The sequence below is a fragment of the Piliocolobus tephrosceles genome, chromosome 5 (assembly GCF_002776525.5).
Source record: "Piliocolobus tephrosceles isolate RC106 chromosome 5, ASM277652v3, whole genome shotgun sequence".
NCBI classification, from domain to species: domain Eukaryota; kingdom Metazoa; phylum Chordata; class Mammalia; order Primates; family Cercopithecidae; genus Piliocolobus; species Piliocolobus tephrosceles.
In genome coordinates this window covers 76,408,024-76,417,750 of record NC_045438.1, presented here as the reverse complement: position 1 = coordinate 76,417,750, position 9,727 = coordinate 76,408,024, and the positions used below count along the sequence as shown (strand labels likewise).

The following is a 9,727-nucleotide window of genomic DNA, read 5'->3' as shown; positions in this document are numbered from 1 at the left end:
GGAGAGACCCATGGCCTCATCTTCCATTTCCCCTCCCGAGCTCATCTGGTGGGAACCTTTGCTGTGCTCCTGCGCGCCTCCCTCCCCACCCCCTCAACTCTGGGCGACCATCTCTCCCTCTCCCCTTGCTCACCCCCCACCCTTCCTGCTCTTCCGTCCCTCCCTACCGCGTGCCTCCTCCCCTCCCCCTCGCCCCCCTCCCCTCCAGCGGCAGTAGCTGTAGCAGCTTCAGCGAAGCCGGAGATGGGCAGAGAGCGCGCGCGGCGCAGCAGCTCCAGATTCACTGCTCTCCCCTGCAGCTCCCCGCGCCCCCGTCGCTGTCGCCGCCTCGGTGTCCCCCAGCTCCCGTCGCGCTCTTAGGACAGCGCCGCCACCGCCGCCTGGCCCTGCCTGCCTCCTGCGCCGCGCAGCCCTCGCGAGCGCCCCGGATGGCGCTTTACCCCTAGGACCGGTGAGTAGGCGGGAGAGTGCAGGGGGTCGGGCTTCAAAGCTTGGCGCGGAGAGAACATCTCTGGATTTGGGAGGCACCCCAAACCAGCTGCTGTGTTTCCCCGTCCTCCAGGCAAAGGGTCCAGGGAGGGTGCTGCTCTGTGGTCCCCAAGGGGATGTTTGATTTCAACTCCACCTGCTGGCAACCTGAACCCCTCTCCCTCTCGGGGACAGCTGCCTGCAGCTCGCAGTCCCGCCTCACCTTCCAGCCCCCAGGCTGCCACACCAGCAGCAGCAGTAGATGGCCCCGACCCTCTGGTCACCCCAAACAGGGTCATCTCTACTCTTACCGCCCCTGCGTTCCTACCTTATGCCAGTGCGCAAACGCCCCCATCTGCCACCCTTCACCGGATCTCGCGCTGACAAAGCCTTCTCCACAAAGTCCTCCCTGACCCACCTTCTCGCCTTTCCCAAAGCCTGGCTCGCGAGCCCCACTGCCCCGTCCTATTCCTTCCCAGGCTGAATGGTCCTCGGTGAATTCTGACCTCATTCCCTCGACACAATGGTGCCTCTCCAGATTTTCTGACAGTCACCTCAGGAAATTAACACAGACACGCTGTGATCCTGGCTTCTGTACAGTTACTTTGTGTGTTACTCAGTACCTGGGCTGTTAAGGGTATGATCAAGCATGAAAAAATAAAGACAGAAAACAAACCCTTTGGAACCAAACTTTTTGTCATTGTTTTAAAGCGCAGAACAATTTGCATTGCTTAGGTTTGTTCTGTTCATTGAGAGGCGTCTTAGCTGAGTACAGGAAGCACACCTATTTTACCTGTTCCTGCAGAATTGGTCTTACTTCCAGGTTAAAAACGGAGCACCTGCCTGGGCGGGGAATCTCTTTCAGCAACAACACTATTAAAAGCTCAGCAACGCTTGAGGATAAGAAGCTTTCTCTTGAAGGAGATGAGAGTAGCACCAAACTTACCCTTTAAAATCTTCTTTGAAATTGCAATCAGCCAAAGCTCTTATTTTTCTTTAGGTGTAGTGGCTAAAGCAGGGATATAGGAAGATTAGAAAACGTTGTACCAAGAAGCTCCTGTACTATTTGGGTGCTTCTGGAGTTGTGTAGCATCTTAGCACCAGACGGTATTCCTGTAGAAGTTTTCTTAGGGCAGTAGTCATTTCTTCTGAAACCATGTTTACTGTTTTATTATTTCTAGTTGGAGTGCGAGAAAATAGAGTTGTGTTCAATGAATGAATATGAGCAAGGGGCATGGAGGAATAAGTGAACATCGGGAGGGGTCAGTTAAATAATAAAATTTGTGCTCTCAATTTCTCATGTATTGAAATCTTAAAAACAAAACTACCCCACACAATTTATGGTTTAATATTTTAGAGAAATGATAAAAAGGCATTCATTTCAAAGTGGCATTTTACTCCATGGAACCCTTGGTCATAGGGCTTGTGTTCTAAGCAATATGGATAAGTATATCCAGAAATAAAGGTTAGGAACTTTAAAAGGTGGCCCATTGTGTCAATATTAATTTCCTGATATTATTATCACTATAATTTGATGGGAATACGAATTAAAGTGCCATTCTTGCTCTTGCAGTTGGTGGAGAGAGATGTATGCTTCATCACCTTAAAGGAGCAAGTCTCAGGCTATACAAGAAATAGGAAGGGAAAGTTGAACCATCATCTAGGGAATTTGTTAGTGAATATTGCCTTAATAACTTCTCCAATGTCAGGAATTTTTGTTGGTTTGTTTTCATTCAAACTGCATCTGAGCTTTTATTTCCCTGTTGTGTAGACATAGGCAAAAATGCACTGAGCAAGTCCACTGACAAGGGGTGGTTTAAGTAAATGTGGATAGCTGCACTAAAAGCCAAGAGGGGCTGTGAATAATGACTTTACTGGTGGTTTTCTAAATTTGAAAATTTTAGTCGGTTATATTTAGGGCTTGACTAAGAACATTCAAAGCTGTATTTAAATTTGCAGTTGCTGCAAATATCCACATGTGGCCATGACATGAAGATAGTAGGTATGTCAGGAGCTGAATCGAAAGATTATTTGATTATTTCCGTGCATATGTTTAACATTTGGGTAACAGTAGGGTGACTACTATGCACAGTATGTCCAACGGTAATTAATCTGTATTGGGATTGATACATCCTAAATTGAAAGCAAGGAGTAATATTTTGATCAGTTGTTGCCCATAATTATGTTAATGATAAATTAAAGTCAATGTATTGTAACATAATTCCAATTAACATGAAAATATTAACAACGTCTCAGAATTATCTGTGAGAATGCAAATAACTAGTCAGCCAAAAATTATGGCAAGAATTTCTATAAAGAATTACTGGTGAGCTGAAAGTCAAGAAGATCTGCCAGGATTTAAGGTCACTGTCATTAGTAAGACAGACTAAACAGTTAAATACAACAAATGGGGAGGTAAGGCACACCAATATTGGAATGGCATATCTTTAAGTACCATTGAACTGTATCTTAGAATGCTCATAATCATATGCCACCTAGAGGATGATGGTTTAAATTAAGTATTTGCAATGTTAAATATAAATTAAACATTATAAAGAGAAATTTAAAATTATGGAAATTATATAGATTATTCTATCAACAAGTTGTTGTTAGTTGAATGTTCCTTGTGAAACCATGTTTTGCCTTGTGTGTGATGAAGAGAAACAATGGTTGAGGAAGAGAAAGCTGCAGGAAGGGAGACACAGAGGGAAAGACTTCAACTCCTTGGAGACTGGCTTAAATTATTTAATCAAATTAAAGTAACTAAATACAAGTTCTATTATTTTGGTATTTGGGATAACAACTGTTTTCCCGCTTGAATTTTAGGATATGACTCCTTAATTATAGCAATAAAAATACAAGTTTTTTAAAATAAAGTCTTTTAATACTTTTATTTAGTAAAATCTGAGCATCAAAGGCAAACTATTTTGTGTAATCTAATTGATGAATTGAACTAAATAAAATTATACACAAATTTATAAAAATACCTTGAAAAAAAAGCACACATACTCACACCTCACACATACCTAAAATTACAATATTAGATACAGAGCTAAACAATTTAGTGTCTTATGAAGGCAAAGGGATTCAGTCAAAGGATAACCACATACAATATTTTTATACTTTAATATATATTTTTTATATTTTCTTTTTCATTGTGGTGGATGCATTATTACATTTTTATAAGTATTTGCGTTTTATTTATAAATTCATGTCTAATTATAAAATGCAAATTTTACAAATTCAAATAACCTCCAAATTACACTTGTAAGTATAAAATTATTACATAAATGTTCATAATTTTGCTTTCTATCTTGCATTCCGGAGGGAGTATTCAGCAGAATGCATTCTCAAAGAGCACATATGTAAAATGAATATTTCAGAATAAACATGATGATTCAACCAAAGTTTTACAACAATGCTATAAAGTGATACTCTCATAAACTCTAATGTACAATTAAAATTCCTGACACAAACATTTAAGTTGTGTGATTTTTTACCTGTGACTGATTGTGTAAAACACAATTTTATTCATTTAGCTGTATGTGGGATGCTTGGCATTCTTAATAGATTCACAGCATTGAGTTGTTGATTAGAAATATAGAGAGCATTCCATTTCTATTACTCTACTAATGACTTGCTCAAGGTTGCAGAGTAGTTAATAGAAACAGAGTTCAAATCCTGGCCTCCTGACTCCTTGCTGTATTTGTCTTTCTATAAAATAAAAAAACTTTTTCCACTTCTTTTATTTTAAGATATTAATAAAGGAGAAGTTAGTATTAATGTTAAAGAAATCTGAAAATAAAATGAAATAAAAGGTCTGTGCTTCTTCAAGGACCATCTCAATGCTTAGTCTTCCAGCACACCATAGTTAAAGGTAATCAGTCAACCAGACTTCTTCATTCACTCCCACCTTCAGGTTAAAGCTTGGGAAATATTTAAAAATTAAACTTCAACTAGCCCACTTAAAAATCTTTTAACATTTTTGCACAATTTTTATTAGAAATTCCCCACTTATGCAGTGTAAGGCTTTTCATGTTAATATCATGTCATGGACACTTCCATATAAACTTTTATAGACAATTGACTGAAAAATACTCCTAAAAAACAGATTTTAGCTTCCGTAAACAAAATACACTTGTTTCATTTCCCTGCTGATTCAATATTTATGTCATCACAGAGAAAGTTTTGTATCCATATGTTTATTTATTTTTAAATTTTTACCTCCATAGACTGTGAATTGCTCAGGTGGTCAGGGAAGGTAAATTTGTTTCACAAAATTCCAGGCACACAGATCAAACTCCTGGCACTTTTAGCTTTCTCTTCACTGATAGCCAGAGGGATCAATGAAAGTGAATGACTAAATCAATGGGAAACCATCGTCATTACTGCGTAAAAAATAAACTCTCAAATGTATTCTTGGTGATGGTGGCTCATCACCATGATTTCATCTAGGAAGAATAACATGGTGACATATTTTGATATCTCAATTACATTTTCTGGAACAATACTGTATTATCTAAACGTGGCTGGATTGATGTAAACTAGGGGACTCAGTGATCTTGTACTGCTGGGTGTCTGGTTCAAAAGCTGAGGCATTGGTCTTAGGCATTGGTCTTCTTATAGCGCATTAAGATGCAAATTTGGCTGAAAGGAAAACTACATCTCTAGGGCTCCCCTGACATAGTTTCTTTAGAGTGTAATTCAGCCTCTCTTTATTGAGGGCCTATGGGGCAAGAACTGAAGTGATGATGGCAGGCACAAGAGTAAGTATGATTTAAGCTCTGACCCCAAGCAGCTTAAAGTTTAAGTGGAGAAACCAGCAAGAACAAATAGAAAGGAGTGATGAGACACCAGCTGCTTTAACCTAAGAATGTCACCTTGGTATTAAACAAGGGTGTCCAGGAAAAACTCAAAAAGACCAAAAATGAATAAAAATCTGTCTTGTGTAACATGGATCTAGGCATGCCGTGGCTAAGGCTTGACAACAAAAATTATTTAGTTCCTTAAAAAAAGCAAGTTTCCATTGCTTTCTATATTAATTTTAACTCTGACAGATATATATATATATATATTTTTTTGACAATGCAGGAACCTATTAGTTGAACGAACGTAGGTAGTCCCAAACTAACAAATTCAGTGATTGATTCAGTCCTTGGAGGTCACAGGGTAATCTGTTAATGGAAATGTAACTAAGTATATACTTTTACAGTAAGTAGGAAATGCTTACCTTTTAAGAAACTTAAATCTTCAAGGAATATTCAGAGAGGTACATGCAGAGGATGCAGGAAAGGAGGTTATGAACAGTATATGTAATATCTATTCCATAATCAAAAGTTTTAAAACCACTTTAATAAGTTAGACAACCTTAAAAGGTATTTGAAATTATCTATGTTTTATTTAGTCTGGTGAATGTTTATTGAACAGTTTCTATTCAGTGATAGAAAAGGAGGATGACATATAGTTGGGATGATAAAACATATACTCATTAAGTAATTTAGGAGAAGTATATGGCAGCATTTAAATAATATGTACTACATGTCATCTGACCTAGAACATGGACTGGATAATTACTTTTATACCTAGACAAAGTTTATAATATTTATGTTATTGGAAAAGATAATGGCCTCAAACAGCTTCTGAAAGTGCCTGAATTATGCTATAATAGGAACAGCTTACGCCCATGAAAGATCTGGTTCATTTATGTTCAATATTGGTTTACCAAGGGAAAAAAATAAAGTATTTGATTTTTACATAAGAGAGAAAAATATACCTCTAACTTGTTGACTGTTTTATGAATTCTTTACTACTTTATGTTTTCATGACATTCATTGTGTGAAGAAAGTGACTGAGTTACATGGGTAATATGATTAGAGAGCCTCAGGGAAAAATGGGGAAATCTGTGACATGAGATGAGCTACAAGACATAGGTGTTAATGATAACGATGTGTCACCGTAGGGAGCCAACTGAGCTATTTCACTAGTCAATTCCTGCTGACTTTCAAGGGTCCAAAAGGGTCTGAGATTAATTTAACCTACTAAGTTAAGTATGAGTGACTGGTTGTACTCCTTGTTTTGAAAAGGCTGCATGAAGGCAGTCAATCCAACTCGTCCTATTTGTCTAAAACAACAGCTTTATAGTGTTTGTCTGTCTGCACTGAATGGTTAAGCAAGAGTTACAGAAATGGGAGTGGGAAAGACATCTGGAGGTGTTGACAGGTATCGCATGGGAAAGGCAGAAGCTGAGACCATCTCCTCTATTTCCAATGGATTTTTTGCTATGGCTTAGGTGAATATAGATCAAATCATGGTCCGAGCTGTCTGGTGTGGGATGGCAGGGCTGGTAGAGAGTTAAATTTAAGGCCCTTGCAACAGTTGAGTGAACCACTTTTTCATGTAAAGCTGAGATGCCACTGGAAAGCCAGGCGAGCTACAAGCTGGAATATACTCTTTCTAATTGATAAGCAAGGTTCATAGGACCCCTTTTTATCTTTGTTTGTCATTGAATCTGAATTGGTACACCCCAAAATGAAAATAGTATGCCAGACAGTCATAGGGTCTTCAGGAACAGGAGTTCAGTTTTGACAAGAGCCCAATAGCAAGCTAATAGCTACTTTTCAAATGAGGTGTACCTGGTAGGAGTATATCCTGTGTGTTAAGGAGGTGATCTGTCCAAAATCCCAAAGGGCTCCTGTGAATGGAAGCTGCTTACATTTTCCCGGGGCTCCAATTAGAAAAATCATTAGTCATAGAAACCGGTAGCTCACAGGTTAATTAGGGATGTGGGACCCCAAATGTCAAGAGAAGGCCACAGCCTGCTAACACAGTGTGTTGGTTTATGCTTCATTCAGAAGATGCTGATTTTTTTGACCAGCTAATATAGAAGTCCGAGTAGAATTTCCAAGTGAAGAACATACCATCTCCAATATCCAAAGGTTCCAATAAGATCCTGAACATTGTTTTTGTTTGTTGCGGATGAAGAGGCAGCAGTTTTTCTTTGACTACCAGAAGGATTGAACGTTGTGAATCTGCTCATATAGTCCCAAGAAACTTTATTTGACAATCGGAACCCTGATTTGTTTTCAGAATTTATCAGCTGCCATGGTTGATAGAAGTGTGTTAACACCACAGTCAAGACCATTGCAATGGAAGCTCCTGACTGGCTCATTAACAGGACATCATCTGTAGAGTGAAAGCTTCGCACCATAGAGAGTAGGGACATTCATGCTGACCTATGTAGTACTGATGGCAAATGGCAGAGGAATCTTGGTACCCCTGGGAGTAACCTGTAGTAACTTGGGAGGTTACTACAGATGTATATTGGTGGCTATGTCACATGAATGTGACTTGATCTTTGTCCTCAGAAGCCAGCGGTATAGAAAAGCTGGCATTGGCACAGTCCAAGACAGCATACCAAGAGTTTAGTCTGTGCAATGGATTCAGTTACATGGATAGTTGGGATTGTGAGACTAACAACTTGATTCAGTTAGTGATAATCTCTTCTAAGTTTCTAGCTCTTATTACCCTGTTTCACTGATCGTACAGTGCTGCGGTATTAAAATACTGCATCTCTTAGTGCCCATGTTCCCTTCGAGTCTGCAATCGAGGCGTGATTTTCTTTTCTCTTTTTCTTTTTTCTTTTCTTTTCTTTTCTTTTTTTTTTTTTTTTTTTGAGACAGAGTCTCGCTCTGTCGCCCAGGCTGGAGTGCAGTGCTGCGATCTCCGCTCACTGCAAGCTCTGCCGCCTCCCGGGTTCACGCCATTCTCCTGCCTCAGTCTCCCTAGAAGATGGGACTACAAGTGCCCGTTTTTTTTTGTTTTTGTTTTTGTTTCTTTGTATTTGTAGTACAGACGGGGTTTCACCGTGTTCGCCAGGATAGTCTCCATCTCCTGACCTCATGATCCGCCGGCCTCGGCCTCCCAAAGTGCTGGGATTACAGGCCTGAGCCACTGCGCCCGGCCTCTCTTTTTCTTTATACTGTTTTTGTTGGATCATCTGGGAGGAAGTAGAGAACAAGACCAGAAAGTGATTTACGTGTCCCATTAACACTTCACTACATTTGGCCTTTCCCAATTGTGATAATCTCCCCAGGGACTTAACTGATGATGAAGTATAAGCACTTAATATATTAATTACTATACAATCGGATATAGAAAAAACAATAGTACATTGAATTGCCCCAAAGGGCTCCACTCATGAGATCATGTTAGCTTGCCTTTCCCACTGTGAATCCTGCTTAAACCCCATTAGCTAAATCAGACAATCTTTTTCTTTCTATAAATCCAGTTTAAAAAGTGACTTGTGTGTCCATGTCCAAATATCCTAAAAGTTTTATTCCTTTATTTTCCTGAAATTCCTCAACATTCTTGGATAGGTGCATATGTCATTTGATACCCATTGGGAATAGGGATACCCTGACCTGTAGTCATGTTTCTCTTTAAATAAGCTGAGATTACGGGAGAGGAGCATAGAAGAATCAGAGGGCAAGGGAGGAGAGAGACTTCATATGTACTATCCCAGTTTCAATGATATGGCAGTGGCTCACGGCGTAACCAAATTAACTTAGAATATTGTTGTCCACCCAATACTCTTTATTGGGAGCAGGACTCTTGAGGCTGGCACCATCTATTTCATCCTTGGGAATCCCTTGACTCAGAAGCCACAGATACATTGCTGTATTTGCTAGGGTATGGGGTTTGTGACCTCTGGCTGACTCAGTCTTGGCTGACACAGTGGTGACTTTAAAGGATCCACCTTAATTTGGAGCATTAGCTGCCCCATTATCTTATATCTGTTAAGCTCTCCCAGTTTCAGCATCAAGGATAGGGAAGTTTCTCTGCACAGTGTTGATAACCTCAAGAATGTACCTAGGTTTCTTTGGGTCTCTTTCTCAATTTTCTAGTGGGTCAATTTTATCAGAATTCTAGACACAATCCAGGCCAGTAAGAGCCCAAATACTAGTCAATGCCTTATCTGTGGTTTTCCACAGGAGCTTTTCTGTCTCAGAAAAATCTCCTCAAGAGGAGTAAAGTTTTCTTATAGCAGCAAAGTCCTACTGCAAAAAGCTTTGATAGATTTTCTCATTACTTCCAAGTGGACCTACGGTTGACATGAAGGAGAGATTTAGCTATAAGTCAATGCAGCATTTGCCATGATTCCTTGAGAAGCAATATGATCCATAACCCCTCCTTTCCATTGTGAGCCAAAATTCTAATGATTCACCTGGTTTCTGGTTATGGAGTTCCCCTTTTCACACTC

The 9,727-nt window shown here is 39.8% G+C and overlaps 1 protein-coding gene across 1 annotated transcript in view; it reads left to right on the top strand.

The window, feature by feature from the left end:
- The first annotated feature begins 212 nt into the window (after positions 1 to 212).
- Positions 213 to 9,727, top strand: part of FUT9 (fucosyltransferase 9) — a 195,312-nt gene continuing 185,797 nt past the window's right edge. The window contains exon 1 of the mRNA XM_023205817.2: positions 213 to 451. The gene's annotated coding sequence lies outside the window, so the exon portion shown is untranslated. The remainder of the gene's footprint in view (positions 452 to 9,727) is intronic.